Here is a 26,259-nt window from a genome sequence, read left to right on the forward strand (position 1 = left end):
AAAATCAACTAAGCAGTTGGATATTTGGATTTGGAATTATAGGAACAGATACGGCTAGAACTCTAGATTTGGGAGTCATCAGTACAAGATGATATTTAAAACCTGTGCTACTCATTAGGTCACCCACAGAAAACCTGTAGATAGTGAAAAGAAAGCTCAATATGTCAAAGAACTATAATGTGACCATGCAGTGCCTAGATGAGAGTGGCTAAATTGGAAAGGAGTAAGATTGAATGGATCATATAGTGTGGCTTGCCCATTTAGCCACAGAGTCAGTGTCTAAACATCCTGACTTACTGAAGAATTTAGAAAAGCATGACTTTTCCCTAAAATGATATTTATGGTCTCTCAATACAGAGGGGAACTTTTTCCTTGTGGACTTTACATTTCCCTGAATTACATAACACCAGAGATCAGTGGTCCTAATTTTGAATCAATTTTGGCAATAATTTAGATGGATCTTGTACTATCCCTTTTCTGGCTTGCAGGAGACTTTGTGCCTTTTGAAGTAATATGGCTATTATTTCTCTCTTGTCAAGTGTGCAATAGGTATTGCCACACATTAGTGAACCACTGAACCTAACCCATTGTATCTTTCTGTCATGTTAGCATTAATGGCAAGTGTGAGCAAGACCCCTGGGGAGGACAGGCTTTGAGGACAATTTGGATTAATATGCTAAATTATCTAAAATAAATAGGGACTCCATGTGTGATTTTCATTTCCTAAGCCCTGCGACAATTATAGTTATTCCACTGAAATGTCTGTAGCAATGAGATCAGTGACAAAAATAGTGCTTGAAAAACAAGAGCAGAAATGGCAAACATGTTATTTATTTGCTTAAATCTATTATAATGGGACTGGCAGTGTTAGTCTCATTAACAGAGGGACCTTTCTTTCCACACGCCAGCTGGAATAATAAAGGCAGCGATGTGACATTTAAAATGCAATTGCTCTGCTATCTGTAGATGATTCTGTTTCTGATACTTACTGATCACAGAGGAAAGAGATCTGGGTAGAATGTAAACCGTTTTGTTCATCATCTGCATTCCCAACAAATATAGCATTAGGGTTAAATGCTATAATATGGCAACAAGGATATGCTGAAAAAGTATTTATGTCAGAATGCTTGAACATCTATTTGAAGCAATTCATGCAATTGTTCTTTTGCCATGTGACCATCCAAGAGTTGGTAGAAATACATCTGTTGTGTTTTTCTTGAATAGGCAAAAATAAATTATAATTAGGGGGATACTGCTTTGTGCACATAAATATACTGCATCTTTTGAAATTAGTTGTTCCAAACAAGTGAAAAGGATGCAGATTTCCCTCTTTGAATACTTAGTGAATGCAGGCTCATTTTGATGCCTTTGTTTTAATGATGAAGTGATGATCTTGAATTGAAACATACCTGTAGAGGTTAGGCATCATATGACAAAGTAAGTTTTGGGATAAATTTAAGAATCTGATTTATTCAAAATTCTTTGCATTAAGGATTTGTTTTAAACCTCAAATAGGCAAATACTACTCAGTGATTTTCAATCCCTTCTTAAGTGTTCCAACATGGATTCCAAAATGAGGGGTTTTAGGGGGGATTTTTGAGGCTTCCATTTTCTCGGTCAGATGAAAAAATTAGGAAACTCAGAGGCAAATAATGGCCTATATAATATATCACTTGGGTGGCCAAGCTTCTCCAGACCTCCAAGGTTCAGGCTAGAATTTTAATGGGTTCCCATCTTACGTGACCCAATTCATCTGTTTCCACTAGGTATCTTTATCCTTTACACACTAAAACCATGGAATGAACTGTAAATCATCAGATTATAAATTTTTATTCTGACGTTTTTAGGAACTACATTTATTCCACTTATCTGTGTATGTAATGAGGTCTTGCTAGTTTTTTATTTTAGAGGCAAACAGCTATGCAATTTTGACTCATATGCATAGTAACAAAGCAGGAATATAAGTCCAGTTTTCTATGTAAAAAGCTATACTCCAATATTATTAGGATTATGAGGAGTATATAGTTTTTTAATCCCTCTCTCTCCCCTCTTATATATATACATACACACACAAATACACACCACTTACACTCAGTATTGCTGAAATTAAAAGTTAGATAGAATGCCTCAAAAGTAAGATAAAAAAGAAAAGCAAATAGCATTATTAAGAAATGAGCAGAAAGAGACTACCTAAAAGAAGAGAGTGTCTCTCATTCTCCAAAGCCTTTCTCTCTCATCCTATCTCCATACTAACATTAAGAGATCATTAGGGGTCCATTTCATCCCCTTTGATGGATCAATTTCATTGGTCCAACAAACCACATACAGCTGACTCTGGATTGAAAAGCATCTGCTGGAGCCAAATTCCTGAGGCTTATTTTCCCAGAAACCGGTTGGAGAGGATGCTTCCTACCATAGAAAATCACAATAAACTATGCTCCCCTTGTGAATATTCACAACACATAGCTACTAAAAGCTCTAAAAAGCTCTGCTGTAAACCCTTTTAACTATTTCTAACATAGAGTTTCTTAAATATATCTCACCAGAGAGTCTTTAAAAAATCACTCCTTATTAACATCTACCAAGCTAAATGTTGGACTGGAATCATGATTCTCAAACTTTAAATTAGGATAAGAATCAACTGGGTACATGTTGGGTACTTGTTTGAATCTTAAAGTCCCGGGGTCTACTTTCGCAAAGTCAAAAAGCCTCATTTCCAGCAAGCATTCAGGTGGATTCTGATGAAAGATGTCCATAGACCACAATTTAAGACACACCATCCTGAAAACTAAACTGAGGTACTCTTAGTAAAAGTCAATGCTGAGGTAGGCTCTGACCATGTAACCACACTGGTCTTTACTGGGCAATATGGGAGCCATTCTTATTCTACTCAGAATTACACTCTGTGTTACAAAAGGAATTATCATTCCTGATGGCAAGAATGTACCTTCAAGGAATGGTGGCCTCCCTTAGGCTGGTTGGTCCCGGCCCCCCAGTTATGCTTTCAACAAACATTTGTCATTTACCTTCTACGTGTTTTACAGTTTACATATTCAATCAAATTGTACTCGAATGGCATTGTACATGATCAGTAATATGCAGGAGATGCACAATGCCAGAGAAAAGCAGAAATGGCATGCCACTTCTGGATATGGTGTGATAAAGGAAGTCTTTACAAAGGAGGTAAAATAGAAACCGTCTTGATTTTAGCAGACTGAGCTAAGAGGAAATGTCTTCAGGCCTAGGGACTATGTGAGCGTATAGTGTGTACTAGGGAAAATACGGGTCAGGGCTCATTTAGAGTAACAGTAGATGTGAGAGAAGCCTGGAAAAGCAGTTTGATGGCAGATTGTAGAGAGGCAATAATTTTCTCTGGAATATTTGCTAGACAGTGAGAATTTGGTAGAAGACGGGATTTTAGGTCTCTATTGAGATTAATGTGATTATTGAATTTAAATACAGAGATATATGAGAATTGTGCAGAGCATTCCTAAGATAAAGGGGATAGTTACTCTGTATGTTACCAAATGATACTGTTCTCAGTGATTTAAAAGAACAGGAGAAGGAAAAGTTAGACCACTAGTATTTTTCTACTCAGGTTTAAATTGAAAAACTATGGATTAGGTAACTCCTTGAGAACCTTTCCTGTCTCTTTGGCATATGAATAGCTATCTTTATGATGTGGTTCTTCTTGAGGATGTGAAATGTCTCTGATATAGCAGATTAAATGTCCTCCGAATATTTATTTATTAAAAACCTTGTGTGTATAAAGAGTGGGACTCAATACAGAACTAGCATTGCGACAAATGATCTATTAAAATTAAAGATTTTTAATTTTAGGCACAATGAAGTGTTATATTCTGTCTACTGTGTTTTAATTTCAGGAATTTTTTTTAATGCAGTGAATTATTCTACTGTTTGAGGATCTAAATATAAAATTCAGTGATATTCATGAAAATCTAATTCTAAGGCAGTGAATATAGTGGAAATGCAAAGTACAATAAAACTTGATAGAAAACTGAAACACAGCCATTCTTTTGAGAGAAGATATGGAATAACAGTGGACCATATTGAAAGTATAATCACTAACACCGCTTGGTGTACTAAAATCGACAGTTGATTAGAATGAATAATTAGGAAATACACTGACTTTTATTTTGCAAATAAGACTTGGAAATTATTAAATCATGGATTCATATTTTAGATACTAGAACATATATATTTTATGATAGATACAAAAAAGCACAGTTTACATCCTGGGAAATGAGCTAGTGATGTGTAATTAAAATAATACCTATCAATATAGCTCTAGCTAAGTGGCTGATAGTTTTTAGCTATTATGCAGTCTACTGCTGAGAAATTGATTAGGTAATTGCAGAATGGACCTAATTCAATTGCTGATTGAAATAATAAAATGAACTGTTTCCTGAGCTGGTCATACTGATGATCTTTTAACCAAATTAATTGGGTTATGCATTAATTACCAATTGTTTTACACTCCAACCCTCTACCTCCATCACATACACACAATAGATCTACTTGGTTTTCTAGATTCAATCTTGGTTCTTAGAAAATATACTTCATCTTGAAAGAAGATACGGCACATTTGGAAATATAGGTGGGCCTTGGAGCCCTGCATAGTAAACATGGATATGATTATAAAGCACCGAGCTTACCACCTGTTACAGATTAAGAACAATCATTATTAGCTATTGCTATTAATATTTTCCTTAAAGAAAAAGGTATGTGACAAAACAAAGCAATTTGGTTAAATATAGAAAATTGGATTTTAAGAGCCACCTATTCTAGGAAACCTGTTCGGCTTGTTCACATCTACTTTCCTTCCAATTCCTTTATACAACACAAATAAGAAAAACCAACATAGGTCAAGATCAAAGAATCCCGCTAACACACCCAATCAGTGCAAGTATATACTCAGCAAACATTTCCTCTCCCTGTGTATGCGATGGTTTGGCTGCTCACTCACAGTAAGACAGTAGAGGGTAATGGTATAAATATGGGCTCCGGAATCAGACTGTCTGAATTTGAACCCTGGCTTCTCTGTTTATCAGAAAATTACCTAATTCTTCTGGGCTTCAATTTCCGTTTTTGAAAAACAGAGATAAAATAGTACCTTACATGATGATTGTGAGGACTAAATTAAAATTAGCCTTGGACATAATAATTACTCATAAAATGTTAACTTATTATGTTTATTATTATTATAATGCTTTTTCTTCAGAAAATGTATGTTTGGAATATGATGTTATGAATCCATAGTATTCATGAATTTTCTCTTCGACCAGATATAAACATTCCTTACTCTTCAAGTTAGATTTTTATCAAGGAAAAGTGAAGCTGAGGAATAAGCAAATTCTGAATGATTTTTGTTCCCGTAATTATTTAACATTGCTAATTCAAAGCCAAATTTTGAAACTGGAGCCTGAAATAAAGGTATTTTGAGAGGTCTTTATATGAAGTATGTATGAAAATCTCAGGAAAGGTAGAAACAAACAAAAGGTGTGAAATCAACATCAAATACCCACGACTTAGAAAAATTAAACTTTCCATGACTAAATTTTAAAAACTGGCTTTTATTCATAGTTTAAATATTATTAAAAGAAATGCATACTTTACAATAGATTTTTCTAATTTTCCTTTGACCAATGTGACATTTTGAGCAGTTACTTTGATATGTAGATATCTCTGCATATAAGGATGATGGGAATGTGTCACCTATAATAGGATTTGATTATTTCAAATAAAATTTCAACATGTATGCATTTATCCTTTAGATTACTTCAATGAAAATATGAGAAAGAAGTACGTAATTTTGTCCTAAAGAACCAGTAAAAAATCCACCTCAGCTTGCTTTAAAATCTCTCTTCAAGTTATTTTCTTATTTGACAACTAAATCAAACAACCAGTCGTCTTACTTTCTTTGATCTAAACAATTTTACAGAGGCTACCTTGCAAATGTCCCAAGAGATGAGCCTGCTCACAGTGAAAAATGTACTCAGCAGGAAATTCACTTAATGATAATGATTATTCTTCTATGTAATGGACATTTCATTGTCAGTAAAGTGTAATATTATTCTGTTGAAAGCTTTACATATGCAGCCAGCTCCAAAGACACACTAGTTTAACCTGCGTATCTCATTTTCCAGTTCTATCATTTGTCTTTTTGCATATTCAGTGAAAACCTTTCATGCTTGATACACAGATTGCTTTATGCTAACGTTGTTGCTTTTATGAAAAAATCTCCATAGTTTGTATGGATATATGGATTCGTGAATACATTTCACATGATATCTGGTTGTAGAAGGTGGCATCTATTGTTTTGCCATGTGTGAGTGTATGGCTAGAGATTACTACTTTTAATTAAGCAGTGAATTACCACATTCTACTTTTTACAATTGCAAAGTTTTAACATGGGCAAGTTTTCCAGTCAGTAGTGGTTCGAGACACCACTACAGTATTTGGATGGCTGACTAAAAGGTCTCTCTTAGACACACACACAAAATCTCTATAGGTTTTACAGGATCTGCAATGCCACAAAACGTCTTTGTTTGTGTGTTTAGCATTAATGGCCTGCTTTCTCTTCAAAATATAAATACTCTGGAACACAAAATTGTGTCACCTCCACTTTCAGAAGTTGTTCCCCCAAAGCAAGCAAGCCCCAAGCTACATGACTGTCCGCTTCATCAGTCAGAGGCACTGAAATAAGGCGAAAGGCTAAAGGAGAATTAATACGTGAGAATCCCTGAGCCCCGAAAGCAAACCTAGAATTCTTCCCAATTAAAACGTTAAGCAGAGGACCCGATTAAGAAATGGATAATGTATTCCTATGTACAGTAGCCCCCCCTCCCCAGTCCATTTACTCCTGGTTTCATTTTCTGTGGTTTCAACTTCTGCAGTCAACCATAGTCCAAAATTCTTAAATGGAAAATTTCAGAAATAAATAATTCATAAGTTTTAAATTGTGCACCATTCTGGGTGGAGCTAAAATTTCACGCCATGCCGTGCCCCATCCCGCCCAGAACGTGAATCTTCCCTTGACCAGTGTATCTACATTTAGATGATCCCCACCCATTAGTCAGTTATCAGATTTAAAAAATATAATATGTATAGGGTTTGGTACCATATGCAGTTTCAGGAATCCACTGGGAGTCTTGGAATGTACGCCCTGCAGACAAGAGAGGGACTGTTGTATAAAGATAGACAAGGGAAATATAGGCAATTTATTAGTGTGTAAATATGCTACTCAAATCAGTATTTCTATTTCAGTAACATATAACCTCATGGGGATATACTTACGTACAAAGCACAAATATGTGAAATGTTCTTACTAAAGCACAGATTTCATTATAACTTAGATACACCTATATCCCATATTTATGTAATTGTATTTTAAGTCTCTTTAGTGTTTAGTGCACATATATAATGGGGTCATATATGTATATATGTGCATGAACATGTATTTTATATACACTACTGTTCAACACACACTATTGATTCATTTTTTCATTTTTTTTATTTTACTTTAAGTTCTGGGATACATGTGCTGAACATGAAGGTTTGTTACATAGGTATACATGTGCCATGGTGGTTTGCTGCACCTATCAACCTGTCATCTAGGTTTTAAGCACCTCATGCATTAGGTATGCGTCCTAATACTCTCCCTCCCCTTTCCCTCCACCCCCAGACAGGCCCTGGTGTGTGATGTTCCCCTCCCTGTGTCCATAGTTCTCATTGTTCAACTCCCACTTATGAGTGAGAACACGTGGTGTTTGGTTTTCTGTTCCCGTGTTAGTTTACTGAGAATGATGGTTTCCAGCTTCATCCATGTCCCTCCAAAGGACACGAACTCATGCTTTTTTATGGCTGCATAGTATTCCATGGTGTAAAACACACACTGTTGATTCTGTGATCTCATTTTCAAGGGACTGATTTTTAGTTAACGCTTATAACTTCTTATAGATATCTTAGCATTATTCTCATTTTTCAAAGTAAAAAAATCATTGTAAAATAATTTAAAAACAAAGTAGTCACATTCAAGTTTTTTAAAAAAAATTTTCACATGTTAAAAAATGATAGCAAGCTGTATTAATTTGTTTTCATGCTGCTAATAAGGGCATGCCCGAGACTGGGCAATTTACAAAATAAAGAGGTTTAATGGACTTACAGTTCCATGTGGCCGGGGAGGCCTCACAATCATGGAGGAAGGTGAAAGGCACATCTCACATGGCAGCAGACAAGAGAAGAGAGCTTGTGAAGGGAAACTCCCTTTTTAAAACCATCAGATCTCATGAGACATATTCACTATTATGAGAACAGCATGGTAAAGACCTGTATCCATGATTCAGTTACCTCCCACTGGGCTCCTCCCACAACACGTGGGAATTAAAGATGAGATTTGGGTTGGGACACAGCCAAACCATATCACAAGCTATCTTAGAAAATAGTCTCTATTAAAACCTTTTATGACAAGATCCAAATCTATAAAGCTCTTAAATGGAGGAATTGGTGGAAGATGAAAGAAATAAATGAATAAAATGCTATGGTTAATAACAAAGTTTGACCAAATAGAGTAACTGAAGGGAAACAGAAAACATAATTTTGAAAAGCCATTAAAGAAACTTAAACCTGCGCAATGGATAATATTTCCCACTAAAGATACTGAATAAGTCATTTGGCTGCAAGTAGGATTTGAGTGAGATAATGGAAATTGTGTGCGTGTGTGTGTGTGTGTGTGAGAGAGAGAGAGAGAGAGAGATACAAAGAGAGAGAGAGAGAGATTGGAAGAGAATACCTTAATAAATGTGATAACCTTTGGAAGAACTTTTAATATCTGTTATATCGCAGGATCTAAGAGGGTAGATTTCAAGTGTGGCTACTCCCAATTTTTATAGGCTACTATTTGGAAAATTGAGTAACACTGAAAGGTTTTACACGAGTGATATTGTATATTTCAGGACATGGGCTCTATTTTCTAAAATAGAGCTACCCAAATGCATTTCACCATGGAATCTCTTTAAAAACACAATACATTGATGAAATACTAAAGGAGATGATGAGATATGATCTACTTTTGGATTAAAGTTGCAAGTACAATAATGGTATCAGAGATAAATTTATTCTGTGAGTAATGCTCAAAAGCATTTCTATTTTGATAACATCAGATAATGTTACCAATATATGCTGAAATAAAATAATTCATATAACAGTGACCAGATCTTACCAAAAAGATTAGAAAGTAAATGCTTCCTAACTCACTAATGCCTAGATTGAATATCATGTATCCTATGCTCCCTTGTCTGATTGTCTGGCATTTGAGGGTTAAGTACAAAATTTTTAAAGGTATATTTTAGCACAATATATATAAATATCATTAGCAATTTTTTACATTTGTTCCAAAAGAGTATTGTTTTTTATGAAAAGATATATTAGGAAGAATTCAAATAATGCAGCAAAATATATACAGTTAAAAAAATAAGTCCTCAAACTATGCTATCCAGAAATGACTATTAACCCTGCATATACTTTATTCAGACATCTCTCCCAGCACATAAACCTGAAATATTAGATAGGTAGGTAGATAGGAATATGTACATGATTATATCAAAATGGGATTATGCTATTTTTATAATTCTTACTAAGGTATAATTTATATACAATAAAATTCACCAACTTTGTACATTTTTATGTGCTTTGACAAATATTTAGGGTCATGGATCTCCTACTATAGTCATGATATTGATCACTTTTGTCACCCTAAAAAAGTTCCCTCGTGTCCCTTTGCTGTCAGTTCTATCCACTGTCCACTCTGTTCTGTTTTCTGCCACTATCGTTTTGCCTTTTATGGATATTCACAAAAAGCAAATCATAGAGCATGCTGGCTTTGTGTCTGGGTATTCTACTTAGTCGAATGCATTTAGTAATCATCCATCTTGTTGCACGAATTCCTAGTTCATTCCTTTTCACTGCTGAGCATTGTTTTGTTGTATGGATACCTCACACATCCGTACATTAATACAGCAGTTACGGAAAGTTTGCAGGTTTTTCAGTTGTTGCAGTTGTTTACAGTTTTGGCTTTTTATAAGTAAAGCTGCATTTGAGAGGATTTTGAATGGATATATATACATATATACATACGAATAATTCTTTTAGGTAAATACAAAAAAAGTGGTATTTCTGGGATATAAGTTATAGATCTATTTAACTTATAGAACACTATCACATTGTTTTTCCAAGAGGTTGTAAAATCTGGCATTCTAACCAGCAATATATGGGAATTCTATTAGCACCACATCTTTAATAACATACTTAAATTTTCATTATTCTGGTGAACATATGGTAGTTTCTCACTATGGTTTTAATTTACATTTCTATAATGACTACTAATTTTGAGCCTCTTTCTATGTGCTTATTTGGCGTTTGTATAATTCTTCGGATGTGGCCATTTTGTTGTTGGGTTATATATTAGTTTTCTAGGGCTACCCTAAAAGTATCACACGTGGCTGGGTGCGGTGGCTCACGCCTGTAATCCCAGCACCTTGGGAGACCAGCCTGGGCAACAAAGTCAGAATCGGTCACTAAAAACAAAGTTATTAACTAGATGTAGGTTTTACAAATATTTTCATCTCGTTTGTGGCCTGCACGTTGATCTGCCTTAACATTATATTTTGAAGAGCATATGATTTTAATTTTGATGAAGTTTTATCAATTATTTTATCATTTCTGAATTTTGAGTCCTACCTAAGAAATATTAATATTTGCTAAAACAAGAACACAGAGGGTTTTTTTACATGGTCTTCCAGAGGTTTTATATTTTCAACTCTCACATTAATAAATGTGTAATACATTTGGATATGTATAGTGACTTTTCTGAACTAATTCTGTGAATTGGTTCAAAATTGTGTGCGTCATCATGGAAAATCCTCCAGGAGAGAGACCCTGTCCCCACAGGGCATATACATGTTGAGGGGTGTTTTGGGGAAATGCAGTGCGGAGGACATCTGCATAACAATAAGAGTGGAGTTTCCTGTGTAAGTAACGTGGCCTCGTTAGGAGGGCACACATCCCTAGTTCAATGTTTGTTAGGTTATCATTCTTTTCTCTTAACTTAACTCAAACTGCTAAGAGACCCCTTTGCTTAGCTACTGAAAGAATATGGCAATTTACAGCAATTAACAGAACTGACCTAGTCTCTACTCTTTTTTGGTAATGTTCCACACATACAGTTCATTATTTCATTTTCACAGTAAAAGGAATAGAGTAAGCAAGGCCAAAATCTCGTGGAGTTAATTAGACTTCTGCTGTTTATTATTTGACAAATTTCCTCTTTTATCCTCACTTCCTTAATTTTGCCTCTTAGTTTCTTTTCACATGAAACATTTGTTTCAAATGAAATCATCTCAGTTAGAGAAGTGATAAGCAAGTGGGAAATGGAAGTCTATTTCAGTGGCTCCAGAGGCCAGCTCTCTGAGTTTGCAGTCACTTTGAGAGCACAACTTCATACAGGCAAATAGAACATTTCTGTTTAGGAGATCCCAACAAAGCAAGCAAAGTGTTGCAAGAAAGAATTTTCTAGCTCTGCATTCCCTGAAAGCTTCCAGTAAGTGGAAAAATTGTTTCTCAACAGATGGCATTCAAAAATTTTTCCTATGAAATCTGTGTGATCAAGGATTAGGGAAATGTTGCAAGGTTCTGTTTCTCTATATTTGGATCCTAAATACTGAATAATGGTTTTGTTTGTTTGTTGTGGCTCTACTTGTTTTAATTAGTCCATATTTTTGACTGAAGTATTTTAAAGCAAATTTCATTCATCATGTCATTTCTACCCTTTGTTCTTTAGCATGCATCTCTAAATTTAGGGACATTTTCTCATGTAACTGCAGTTTATGTTACATCTTTCAAGACAAATTAAGAAATGTTTCATATTAAAATTTCACTAATTGTCTTAAAATGTCTTCAACTGGTTTGTTCTAATTGAGATTCAAACAAGGTTCTTATGACTCTTGGATCTCCATAATCTATAATGGGATTTTCTCTTAATGTTTTTATATTAGGTTTTGAAGAAATCAGGTCAATACTTTTGTAGCTTTCTATTCTAGGCATTTAATATGCACTGGATATTAGTACTACAGGCTTGATTGAATTCAGGTTTCACGTTGGACAAGAATATCATATTTCATTGGCAGTTCTCTGTTCTTCATAACATATAGTATTAGGAGGACAATATGTCTGGTTATCATATTCATAGGACATACTGACGATACAGCTATACAGACTATTTGTATACTTGTATTCTCCCCACTTTCTGCCTCTTGTTCTTATCACTTAATGATATATTCTGGAGAGCAATTACATAGAAACCATCCATATTTCCTTGTATGATTACATAGTATCCCACTGTAAGAACATAGCATGATTTACTTAAACAGTATCCTCTTAAAAGATGTTGAGGTTATTTCCTGTATTTTGCTACTGCAAATAATACTGCAATTAACAACCTAGTTCCTTAGCAGTTTTTCTGCTGTATTTTTGAGATATGGTCACATAAGTGAGTTTTGTATTAAAGAATAAACCCATATGCAAATTTGCTAGATTTTGCCAGATTTACAGAGGGGTGGTAATGTTTTGCATTTTGACCAGAAATTCATGAGAGTGTGTGTCACTCTGTAGTCTCACTAGCCAAGTATATTGTCAAATTCTTGGATATCTGCTAATCTAATATGTGAGAAATGGTATTCCAATAAAGTTTGAATTTATTTTTGCTTATTATATGTCAGGTTGAAAACATTGTCATATGTTTAATAGCCATTTTTATTTTGTCTCCTGTGAATTGCCTGATCAAAATGTTTGCACAATTTTTTACTGGTTTCTTGGCTTTCCTCTTCACAATCTCTAGGAGCTCATGGTGTATTAGAGACATTAACCCTTTGTGACATCTGTTGCAAATATTTTTATCTGCTTGGTATTTGCTTTTTACTTCACTGGTTTCCTTTGCCATAGAAAAACTATTTTTTAAAATAGATGTAGAATGTATTAATCTTTCCTTTTGCCTCTAAATTTTATATATTCTAGTGAGAAATATATTCACTCCAGATTATAAATATATGCACTCAAATGTTGCTGTAGTTTTTATGGTTTAACCTTTATTTTTTATATCTTGGTCCATTCGTAATTTAAGATGTAAGACATGAGGCACTCAGGCAGTTTCATCTCTTTCCAAACAGCTATGCAGTGTTCCACCATCACTCATTTAAAAGCCCATCTTCTTCCTGCTGACTGGAGATATAACTTTTTGTCATATGTGAAATTTTTATAAATAAGTCCTTCCTTCCTTCTCTCTCTCTCTCTTTCCCTTTCTCTCTTGCCTTTCTTCTTCCTTCCCTTCCTTCGTTTTTCTTTCTCTTTTTTCTTTTGCTTCTTTCTTTCTTTCTCCTTCCTTCCTTTCTTCCTCCTCTTCGTCTTTTCTTTTCCTCCTCTCTTTCTTTTCTTTCTTTCTTTCTTCTCTCTCTGCTTCCTTCCTTCCAAAACTGAGTACCTCTTTTGATATTTAGGATGTTTTTATTGTTCTAGCATTCCCTTTATGCTATCACACTTATATAGTACCTTAGTTTGCTCTATTATTTCTAACTAAAGCTGACAAGTGTAAAGATTACCAAAGCATCAGCCATAGAGCATTTTTTTAAAGCTGTGACAATTTTTAAGCAATCAAAAGATTTTCCGAACAGAAGCCCGTATTGGAAATGTTTATTAATAGTTTTAGAAGGTAATCACTGAGGAGTTATAATTTTTACCTTTTGCTTTTATAATGAATTTTATGTTTATAAGTTGTAATTAATCACATTAAAATTATATTATTCACTTTTTTATATTTAACTACATAAAAAGCTTTCTTAGAAAAAGGATAACAATCTGATTTCACATATCCCTTCACAGGTCAAAAACATTTCTGTCTCTGCACGTGATTGTGTGTAGCGCATATAATCAGATTTATTCCTTCATACAGAATGTCATACCTTCCTAACAGATTTTTATACAACAAATTTTTGTATGTGGAAAAGCATTGCTTTCTATTGACTGTCTGGAACCTTCACTGTAAAACAAAATTCTGTCATCTTAACGTAATCAAATTATAATTGAGGGCACAATAATTCTAATTTCACAATCCTTTTATGATGAATCTAATTAATAGCATTTAAAGGTCCTTAGGCTTGTATTATGTTTTTATTATCACAATACTCCCACAGAGCAATAGTAAGCCCCAAAGCCTTTGAAATATGATGGAGATTTTCACTGACCTCAAACTGCCTTAACACTTGTAATTTCATATCCCAGGTAATTGCTTTAATGCTCTCTGCTAGTGCTTTTGATACCATTTACACACTGTGGCCTCTTCCACATATGTTTGTCCAGTGACACTCACTAAAGCATACAGTCACAGTGCCTTGAGAAAAAGAGAAGACAGTAAAGCTGAGGATTAAAATGAAAGCCAACTTAAGACTGATGAGAGAAGGCACAGCTTTGTGTCCTGGGCACCAAGATCTTGACTGAAGAGCTACTTGGTGGTAGTGGCAGAGGTCTGGAGAAGAAAGCCTGGGTACCACAAAGTCAGAAGGTTTCAAAAGCTACATTTATTTTCTCCTCTGCCATACCATACAATGGTAGGCCTCATGAGAACAGCTCTGGAAGACCAGGCCTATTTTGCCTGTTAGTTGCAGTCCTGACCAGACATCAGAAGAGATCCAAGAGTAGCTGCATTTAAAATTAAAAGTAGTTTATTTGCAGCAACATGGATGGAACTAGAGGTCTTTTTAAATAATTAAGTCAAGCAAAGGACGACAAACATTGCACGTTCTCACTCATATGTGGGAACTAAGAATGTTGATCTCATGAAAGTAGAGAGTAGAATGATAGTTACTTGAGACTGAGAATTTACCACCACTGTGAAGTTGTGGGGAGAGAATGAAGAGAGGCTGGCTAATGGGTACAGATATACAGTTAGATAGAAGAAGTAAGTTCTAGTGTTTGATAGCATAATAAGGTGACTATAGTTAACAATAATTCATTGTATATTTCAAGATAGATAGCTAGAAAAGAAAATTTGAAACATTCCCAACCAAACATGATAAACTTTTGAGGTGATGGATATTCTAAATATCTTGATTTGATCATTACACATTGTATGCATGTATCAAAATATCACATGTACCTCATAAATATGTATAATTATTGGCCAGGTGCAGTGGCTCTCACCTATAATCCCAGCACTTTGGGAGGCCAAGGCAGATGGATCACCTGAGGTCAGGAGTTTGGGGTCAGTTGGGAGAACATGGTGAAACCCCATCTCTACTAAAAATACAAAATTAGCCAGGCATGGTGGCACATTCCTGTAATCCCATCTACTTGGGAGGCTGAGGCAGGATAATCACTTGAACCACTTCACTGATCATTAGAGAAATGCAAATCAAAACCACAGTGAGATACCATCTCACAACAGTCAGAATGACTATTAAAAAGTCAAAAAAATAACAGATGTTGGTAAGGTTGCAGAGAAAAGGGAACACTTATACACTGTCGGGGCGAGTGTAAATTAGTTCAGTCATTGTGGAAAGCAGTATGGTGATTCCTCCAAGAGCTAAAAACAGAACTACCATTCATCTCAGCAATCCCATTACTGGGTATATACCCAGAGGAATATAAATCATTCTATCATAAAGTCACATGCATGCAAATGTTCATTGCAGCACTAGTCACAATAGCAAAGATATGGAATCAACCTAAATGCCCATCAATGACAGATTGGATAAAGTAAATGTGGTACATATACACCATGGAAGACTATACAGCCATAAAAACGAATGAGATAATGTATTTTGAGGGAACATGGATGGAGCTGGAGGCTATTATCCTTAGCAGAATAATGCAGGAACAGAAATCCAAATACCATATGTTCTCACATATAAGTGGGAGCAAAGTAATGAGAACTCATGAACACAAAGAAGGAAACAACTGACACTGAGGTCTACTTCAGGGTATAGGGTGAGAGGAGGGAGAGGAGCAGAAATGATAACTATTGGATACCGAACTAAATACCTGGGTGATGAAATAATCTGTTCAGTGAACCCAAGTGACATGAGTTTACCTATGTAACAAAGCTTCACATGTCCCCGAGCCTAAAAGTTAAAAAGAACAATAAAAAGTTTTCAGTGACCAAGTATATATGAGAAACATAACATGTCCTGTACCCATTGTAGAGTAACAATGTACATTTCATTATGAAGACCTATGCTAAAGAAATCAGGGTAGCCAATTAAACCTATGGACTAATTTTAAATATAAAATTTTAAAGAGATGTCTTTTCTCTCCTTTATTATACTTTTTATCCTCCTGTGGAGCTAATATTACGCAGAGCTGGTTGGAAGATTTTCCAGATTTATACTGTACTAAAGTTTGTAGCTGCATCACATCCCTTTGGAGGTGTAGGTGGGTGTAAATCAAATCTATAAACCTCTGCAGTTAGTCTTTTGAGTGCCTCAAAAAGTGTTTCTGCAAATATCAACTTAATAAACAAACAGCAGCATCTGAGTTTTCATTACGATCAAGTCCATAAAGTAAGTCTGTAGCCACTAACTAAGCTGCACATATGGTTAATTAGAAGTATCATAAAGCTTTATTGAAAAGCATAATATTTACATCAAAGTGAACATTTGAGTTATGCTGGATTTGGGCTACTGTGAAGGCTAAGATTTAACGGTGAGAATTAGCATGTAGTGGAGATTATTACAAGATTTTCACTCAAATTATTAATATCCAGAAAATGCTTGCAACAACCAGAAAAGGGAATAAGATGATGGTATTACTCTAACTTTTAAAAATTGATATGCTATTTCTTGACACTGAGAACCCTATGCATTACTTACATTTGTGTGTGCATACGCATGTTTATATGTGTGTATGAGTGGGTGTGAAGTCACTCAGTACTTCAAGTCCCAATGTTTTCACTGGGCATGCTCCTAACTTGTCATAATGTTGTGGATAATAAACACTGGTTGGAAGATATAACTACCAAGTACTTTTGAGGTTATTTTCTAAAATGTAAAGTTGAAATCATGTTGGCTATTGTTATTTGCTCCTTGGGAAGTACATATAGTCTCATTTAAATATGGTATTTCCTTTTGCTGCCTTTTTGGACACCACTGACAATTGTTAAAGATACTTAAGTCAGCTTTTGTCTTTCAAAAAATCTGTTACTATCTTGGGAATAAGGTTTGTCTTTTTTCTTTTTTTTTTTGAAAGACAAAACTTAAGTCGGTTTTGTCTTCCAATAAAATTTGTTAACATCTTTGGAATAAAGTTTGTCTTTTGTTTTGTTTTGCTTTGTTTTAAATTTTCTCCCCAGTGCAGCATCGATTACAAAGAAGGAATTCCATAAGTTCTATGACTTCTTGAAGGTCCCAGGGCTAATGGGTCTCTCCTAAACATAATAGAATTTGCAGAAATATACAGGCAACAGCTAGAAGATTGAACATTTTACTTTTCATTCATTTGATAGATACTCTAAGATTTTTATTGAAATGTAACATAGATAAGTACATGAATACAACAATAAAACTTCGCTAGTTTTCACAAAGTGAACATACTAGGTGACCAAGACCCAAAACTTGAATATTATCAGCACGAATCCCTCCATGTCACTATCAGTCACTATCTCCACCAAGTAAACCATTATCATGACTTCTAACAGCGTATCATTGCGTCACAGAATTATATAGTATATTCTCTTCTGGGAGGATTTGGCTTCTTCAACTAAATACTGATTTTTTTTGAGATTTATCCACAGTATGTGTACCATTGGCTTATTTTCAATGCTGTGTAACACCATTCCATTGTAATTTGTTTATCCATCCTTCTATACATGAACATTTGGATTGTTTACACTTTTTGGCTTTTACAAACAGTCCTGCTGTAAACATTCTTGTGCATTTTGGGGGGCATTCACTTTGAAGTAGAACTACTGGGTCTCAGGGTATGAAAAAGACTGGGTAAAGTAGATACTGTGAAATTCTTTTCTGGAGTGATTTTATCAATTTACTCACCAGCTTTGTAGGAGAATTCAAACCGCCCCACATGGTCACCAACACTTGATAATGTCACTTGAACAGTTTTTAGCCAGTATGTTTTGTCAGTTCAATTATTGTAATTTTTGAAATGTAATTCTCAATCAATTTTAATGAAGTACAATTTAGACACAATAAAATGCATGCATTTAAAGTGATGTTGATAACAAATTTATACATCTGTATGATCATCATATCAATACAAACAGGGAACATATCTATCACTCTCGAAAATTCCTTTGTGCCCCTTTTTAGTCAATGCCCTCAACACTCACTGCAGGAAGCCATGACTTGATTTATGTCAATGTAGAATAGTGTTGCTTAATGTTAGACTTTACATAAATTTAATCATACAGTATGTACTCTTTCGTATCTACTTCTTTTATTAGAAATAAAGTTTTTAGTTAATCTATGTTTTTATGCATATCAGTAATTTATTTCTTCATATAGCTGAGTAGTTTTCCACTATATAGATACATACTGCAAGTTGTTTATCATCCACTCACCTATTGATGAACTTTAAAGTTGTTTCAAATTTTTTTGTGTTAACAATAATGCTGTTATGAACATTCACATGCAAGTCTTTGTGTGGTTATCTTCATTAAGTGTATCATATGACAAGGGTATATTTAATTTTACAAGAAAATTCTAGCCTCTTTTCCAAAGTGATTATACAAAGTGATTATAACATTTTAGACTCTCAACAGCAATATATGAGTCATAAGTACTCCACACTCCTGCCAACATTTGATATTGACAATTTTTTAATGTTAGCCATTCCAATTGTGCAAATTTGTGTTTTGTTATGGTTTTAATTTGCATTTCTTCATGAGTAATTATGCTGAACATTTTCAAAGTGACTTTAAACATTCTACTGGTGATTTGTTAATCTTCTCTTGTGAGATGTTCTTTTCAACCTTTGGCCCTCTTTTTATTGGGTTGTTTGCCTTTATATTATTGACTTGTAAGAACTCTTCATATCGTCTGCATAGACGTCCTTGTTGGATACATGCACATGTAAATATATCTTCCCAGGTTGTAAATGGCCTTTGGGTTTTCTTTAGCAGGCTTTTGAAGAAACAGAGGATTTTAATTTTGAGGAAGTTCAATTTAAATTTTCTTTTTTGCTTAGTGCTTTTTCTTACCCCCCCCCCACCAAAAAAAAATCTTTGCATACTCCAATCTATGAAGATTTTCCCCTGCATTTTCCTCTAGAATGTTACAGTTTTACCTTTTATTTTTAGGTAATAGAAATAAATAATCTATTCACCAATGACCTATTTCAAATTAATATTTATGTAGAGTATGAGATAGGGGTACATGTTTTATTTTTTTTTTCATATGGCTATACAGACATTCCAGCATCATTTATGGAAAAGACTCATTTTATCTCATTAACTTATTGGTGCTTGGTTAAAATTTAATGAACCACACATATATGGCTTTACTTTTGGATTCTATTCTGCTCCACTGACACTCTATGTCTTTGTACCAATAATATTTATCAAGATTACTTTAACTTTAGCTTTATAGAGATCTTCAAATTAGAAAATGTGATTGTTTTAACTTTATTCACTTTCAAAACATTGTTGGCTCTTCTATGTCCTATGCTTTTACAAATTCTACAAATACGTCTGCTTACATTTTGATTGGGACTGTGTTAAATCTACATAGACTTTTTGTGGGAGAATGAATTAGTTAACAATGTTGAATCTTCTAATAAACTCTTGAACAAAGTGAATCTCAGCATTTATTTATTTCTCATGTAAGTTCTCTGAGAAATGTTTCCAGTTTTCAGTATAAAAATTCTGCATATTTTTGTTAAATTTGTTCCAAAATATTTTGGACTTTAGTGCTACTAGACATGATATTTCTTTTTGAGTTTCAATTTTATTTCATAACTTCATCCCCATTATTTCTTGCTAGTAAATGTAAATACTACTGATCATTGTATATTAGTGTTTGTTCTGTGATTTTTACTAAATTTACTTATTATTTCTACTAGGGTTTTTTGGTCATTTTAAAGGATTTTCTCTGCACATTTTCATATCATTTCTGAATGGAGACTGCTTTATTTCTTCTTTTCTAAGTTTCTAACTGTTATCATTTTTTTTTCTTTTTTTTTTTACTATACTTTCTAGGACCTCCAGTACAATTTTCAAGAGAAGTGGCAAGAATGGACATCCACCTCCCACCATGTGATGACATGGTAAGAAGCCCCTTGCCAGATGCTGGCACATTGATACCAAACTTCCCAACCTCCAGAACTGTGAGCCAATATATTTCTAGTCATTATAAATTACCTAGTCTGCAGTTTTGTTATAGCAGCACAGAACAAAGAAATACAGATCCTCCCTGACTTAATGTTGAGGTTATGTTCTAATAAACTCATTGTAACTTGAAAATATTTTAAGTTCAAAATGCATTTAATAGATCTAAACTACAGAACATCATAGCTTAGCCTATCTTAAACATGCTCAGAACACTTACATTAGCCTACAGTTGGGCAAAATCATCTAACATCAAGCCTATTTTCTAATAAATCTTAAATAATTTTTAAATATTTCATGTAATTTATTGAATACTGTACTGAAAGTGAAAAACAGAATGGTTGTGTAGGTTCTCACCATTAATTTAGAGTTGAAAGTCCACTGGACTTGAAGCTTGAGACATTAAACTAAAATCTATTGCTGGGTGATAAGGATGCTACAACAACTGGGTTATCAATTTCTTTCTCTTCTGATGAAACTTCAGAATAGTTGGTAGAAGGCACTGAGACACTGACATATTGATTTAGCAGGCATAGTGTTCTTCAGAAAGACATCGAGTATTGGTTATTTATCCTCATGTTACATATTTTACATCATTTGTTACTTCTCCCATATTTCTGATTATTTTAAAAATTTTTGTCAAAAAGAAATGATCATCAGATTTGAGAAGATCTATCTGCCCTTAAGTTCACTAACATTTACCATCTATACTTTGTTAAGATCATACTGTAAACATTTTTATTCATTTATTATACTTTTCAGTTCTAGCATTTTCATTTTTGTTTTTTCACAGTTAACATTTCTCTTTTGAAATTTCCTCTCTGTTGACTCACGAAAACCATTTTTTTCCATATTTGGCCTGGTTTGGTTTTTTTGTTGCTCTGACATTGTGGAGAAATTGTTCCCAGGAAGATAATGTCATCTCTGAATAACGATATATAGTCAATTTTCATGCTGTTGATAAAGACACACCTGAAACTGGGTAATCTATCAAGAAAAAGAGGTTTAATGGACTCACAGTTCCACATGGCTGGGGCTGCCTCACAGTCATGGCAGAAGGCAATAGGCAAGTCCTACGTGGCGGCAGACAAGAGAAAATGAGACCCAAGCGAAAGGGGAAACCCCTAATAAAACCATCAGATCTCGTGAGACTTAATTACTACCATGAGAACAGTATGGGAGAAACCACCCCCATAATTCGATTATCTCCCACCAGGTCTCTCCTACAACATGTGGGAATTTTGCTGCTTGGCTAAAACTTACACTAAAATGTAAAGAGAAATGATAATGCCAGGCATTCTTGTCTTGTTTCTGGTCTTAGGGGAAGGTTTTAATAGTGCACAGTGAAGTATAATGTTTGCTGTAAGTTTTTTTTTTACATCAGATTAAAGATGTTTCTTTTTGTTTCAAGTTTGCTAAGAGTTTCTATCTTGAATGGATAGTCAGTTTCCTCAAATCATATTTTCTGCATCTTTTCTCTCATTTCATTATGTGGCAAATTACACTAATGGTATTGTGATGTTAAATCAATCTTGTATTATTAGAATGACTACCTTTGACATGAGATATTTTGTTTAGATTTTTTTGCAGCCATGAAATGCCCTATAATTTTGAGTAACATGAAGTAAGTAACTCAAAGTAATATCTCATCAGATTTTAGTGTTGAGGTTATGCTGGTGGTAAAGATCATCTCTGTGTATTTTTCTATTATTTTTTCCATTTTCGCTTTTGACATTGTTTTTGTTTTTTTGCATACCTGGTAAATTCTGATTGAATATGAGATATTGTACATGAAAACTTATTGAGGATCTTGATGATTAGATAGATAAAGTGAGGTCAGTTTACCTCAATCAAACCAGGGGCTATGTTGGCAACAGGCTAGATTATATTTTTTGTAAAAACTGTGTCTATCATTGGTTCACATTATCCCCTTGTGTATTACATAGTACTCTGGATTTCAACTGAGATCCTGGGTTGTTTACTAGGGTCCCTTCTACTTGGAAGATTCTAATCAATATATTTTTTTTTCAGCACGGTGAGACTACAGAAATCTCATTCAGCTTTTCAAAAGCTTTCTGCTTACCTTCTCAGCAATTTTCCCCGTGAGATTTATATATTTGGAAAATGTATTTTGAGGAAAACCACAAGTATGAAGCTCAGTTCTCCACATCTTCCTTCCCTCTGGCCCTTAGTCCCTTAAGTCCTAACTATATTGGCAGTCCTAGAGTTTAGACTCTAATTTTTGTCTCCCTAGCCCTGTGAAGTTGCCAGAGGTATGGCTGGCTGCTCAGATTCTTATCTGTGGGCCCATTCGCATGTCTTTAGCCTTTCCATCTTTGCCAAGTATCAACAGGTACCACTATGAGAAAAGTGGCCAGCACAATGTGAGTTTCCCAGTCTTCGATTCCTTTAAACCTATAATCGTGGCTCTCTAATGCTTGGTTGCCTTAGCATTTCTATGATGCCTTCAAACAGAAGATTTAGACTTTTTTTTTAATCCAAGAAGGGAAAAATCTTCTGCCAAATGGTAATTCACTATATTTGAAATTGAAAGTTGTTCAATCCAGGAATTTAATATTTTGTCTATAAGTCCAAAGAATTGATGGCTATAGATTTATTGCTATGAATGAGATTCAAAAGTGCCTTTTAGGGAACTACCTCATATGATACATTCTGTCTTATAGTGGGGAAAAGAAAGTTTTGGGACCCCAAAGGGCATAATTTTGCATTAATAGAATTACAGTATTTATCAGAACTTGGAAGTATTTACATGCATTTTTGTTCTCAATTGTGCAAATACTTTTTCCCTCTCAGTTATGGACAGTTAAATAGCAACACGACTATTTCAATATTTCTTCCTATGTTGGGGATGAGATAGTTTATTAATAGTACTTTAATTATTACCATCAAATGAATACATTATCTTCTCTTTCATTCCCTCTCTCATGTTTCCTCTGTAGGCATTGATTCTTAGACAGAAAACATCATCTCTGCATATTCATAATGATACATAAGTGAGTTACATAGGAGAATGGAATGTAAATGAAGATAATGAAATCTTTATGACCTAGAAATAGCATAGTGTTTATGTAGTAGTTCTTGACAAATAAGCAAAGTAGGGTGTTCATTTAAGCAATATATCCCAGGAATCACACATCATATCAACAAGAGGTTAACTTATTTTTGTATTAACTCAACACATAAAAGAGTATAAAACTTTTTGAAATGTATGGAAATATTTAAAATCCTAGCTTTAAATTGTGGAAACAGTTCCTAGGTATATTAAGAAATTGTTGATTATGGTAGCTAATAATGGAGTATAAGTTATAATGCTTTCCATACCAGAAGAAAAACTACATTAAAGAAGTGTCATTGTAAGAGTACATCAAGAATCACTTTAAAATTGTATCCATAGGAATGCAGAATTTTTTTTAATATCTTTGTAGTATGCATTATTTTTTATTTCATTATAATGATTTACCACTACAAGGGTAGGGAAAAAATAATTTATTTCAACATTCTTACTCATTGAAGTGTTGGGAATAAAAGAATCCAATAAACATTGGCTTTTTAAAAATAGTCATAAGAGGTTTTTTTGTGTTGTATCATCTATGAATAATTTCTCCTTTATATACACAAATTCTATTTAACTGAAAATTAGAATAATTAACAGCTGACCAAAAGTTTTGATTTTTTTCATATTTAAAATGTAAACATTTTCTTTTCTTAGAAAATGGTATTTATTAGACATTAAAGGCTCCTAAACAATGTTAAAACAATTTTTAAAAATTTCCAAGCATGGCTCACATCCTTTTGTAAATATTTTGATTCTTCCTTGTACTCAAGAATACATAAATCTCTAAAGGTGGAATTTTCCTAACTTTCGAGTATGCTGCTACTATAACTTGGATATATACAGCTTTGTATACTGTGATTGAGGTTGAAGCAGTTTTCCTAAAGGAGCACTCTATTTTATGGTTTTCAAATTGTTGTCCTACATATAGTTGACATTCCCAAGCATTTTATTCCTTTTGTCTTGGATGACTACCCCTAAAACATTTCATCAACAAAATTATTTTTTTCAAATAAGAAGAAAAAATCCTGATACCCTTGTCTAACTGAGAATTCATAATAAATTTTATTCAGAAATTGTTCACATGAAAATTTCACACCAGCAATTTCTAAGGGGTATTTGGGAGGGCACATCCAATCTTCCCAAAAAATAATGCAACCTGCAAAAATAGAATAAGTTAACTTGGCATGAAAGAATAAATGAAAGCAACTTCTTGGTAGCTGATTTTGAGGAATTGAGAGAAGTATTTTATAATTATGATTCTGGTTTATTTAAAAGTCAACTTTTTTTGTGGAAGAAATAATGGATGTTGTATTTACGAAGGACTTTGCTGTTCACTTTTATTAGCATAAGTCTTGTATTCAAATTGAAAGGATACTCCTAAGAATATCAGATCATTAAGTTTAAATAAATTTTAGTGATTTTTTTCTGCACAGCTGAAAACATTAGTAGTTTAATGTCAGAACAGAAATTAAATTCAGGAGCAGAGAGCAAGATCAATTATACATGATTCTAAAAATACTTAAGGGTATAAAAACAAACTGGAATTTCTAGTTTAAAAAGGCAGAAGAACATTTTTCCTCCCTCTGCTTCTTCAACTTTCACCACAACAAAAAACAACTAAATAAAGAAGAAGATATTCTATCACAAGGGAAAGAAGCAAATTTTTAAGAAAAACAATTAAGATCACTTGCCAAATATTGTTAAATGATAATCAAAATGAGGGATCACAGACAGTGTATAGACTTCCTCAAAGTTAGATGACACAAAAAATCATCAGGATTAACTAGATTAATTATTAGATGAGATCTAGGGTTGTCTCTAAAAATGAAAAATCATCCCAGTGGAGATCCATTTTGATATCTCAGAATAGTGAGGAAGCTAGAAATAAAAGATCAAAAAAAAAGTGTACCAAAAAATCCCAACATCAAAATAGAGGCTGCAGACTTCTTCAGATTTGCAAATTCTTCCTGATCCCTAGCCCACTCCATGCCTACTTTGACCCCACGTATCTTTCCATTAGCAGCTATTAACATTCAAAGATAAGTAATGTCATGCAAGAAGGTCATAGGCACACATCAAGTGCCACACAGTCCTAATATAACATAGCATTTATTAAGGAAAATTTTACAGCTGGAGAAATAGCAGGGTGATTGCAGCCCCCAAAGTCCCATTTTTCTCTACCATAGGATGGGCATAGATATTCTGTATACATTAAAACCAAGGTTCTAGGAGAGAGGGTGTGACCTGATCAGCACACTGGACATGCAACTGAGCACTCCGAGGCTGAGTACCTAACACTATGGTATGTGTTTATGGATGTGCCTAAGATGGAGACTACAGAACACCTTGTTTCTCTAAGTCAGGAAAGGACACGTTTTAAGGTCAAGGGTCAGATAGCATATATTTTATATGGAGAGAGCCTTCACTGGCCATATGGCCTCTGCTCTGTTGCAACTACTCAACTCAGCTGTGGTAGCACAAAAGCAGTCATAGACAGTACATAAAAAGTCGGGCGTGGCTGTGTTTCAAATAAACTTTACATATGGATACTAAAATTTGAATTCCATATAACTTTCATATTTCAAGAATTATCATTCTTCTTTGCATTTTTTAAAACCATATAAAAATATAAAAACCATTCTTAGCTCAGGTACCATGTAAAAATAGGCAGCAGACTGGGTGTGGTTCATGGGTTGTGGTTATAGTGTTTCCTGATCCCTTTACTAAACCATAAGAAATATATCAAATTATCTCTAGGTCCGGAAACTCACTAGGGAATATG

Source organism: Pan troglodytes, chromosome 4 (genome assembly GCF_028858775.2).
Source record: "Pan troglodytes isolate AG18354 chromosome 4, NHGRI_mPanTro3-v2.0_pri, whole genome shotgun sequence".
Taxonomy (NCBI): Eukaryota; Metazoa; Chordata; class Mammalia; order Primates; family Hominidae; genus Pan; species Pan troglodytes.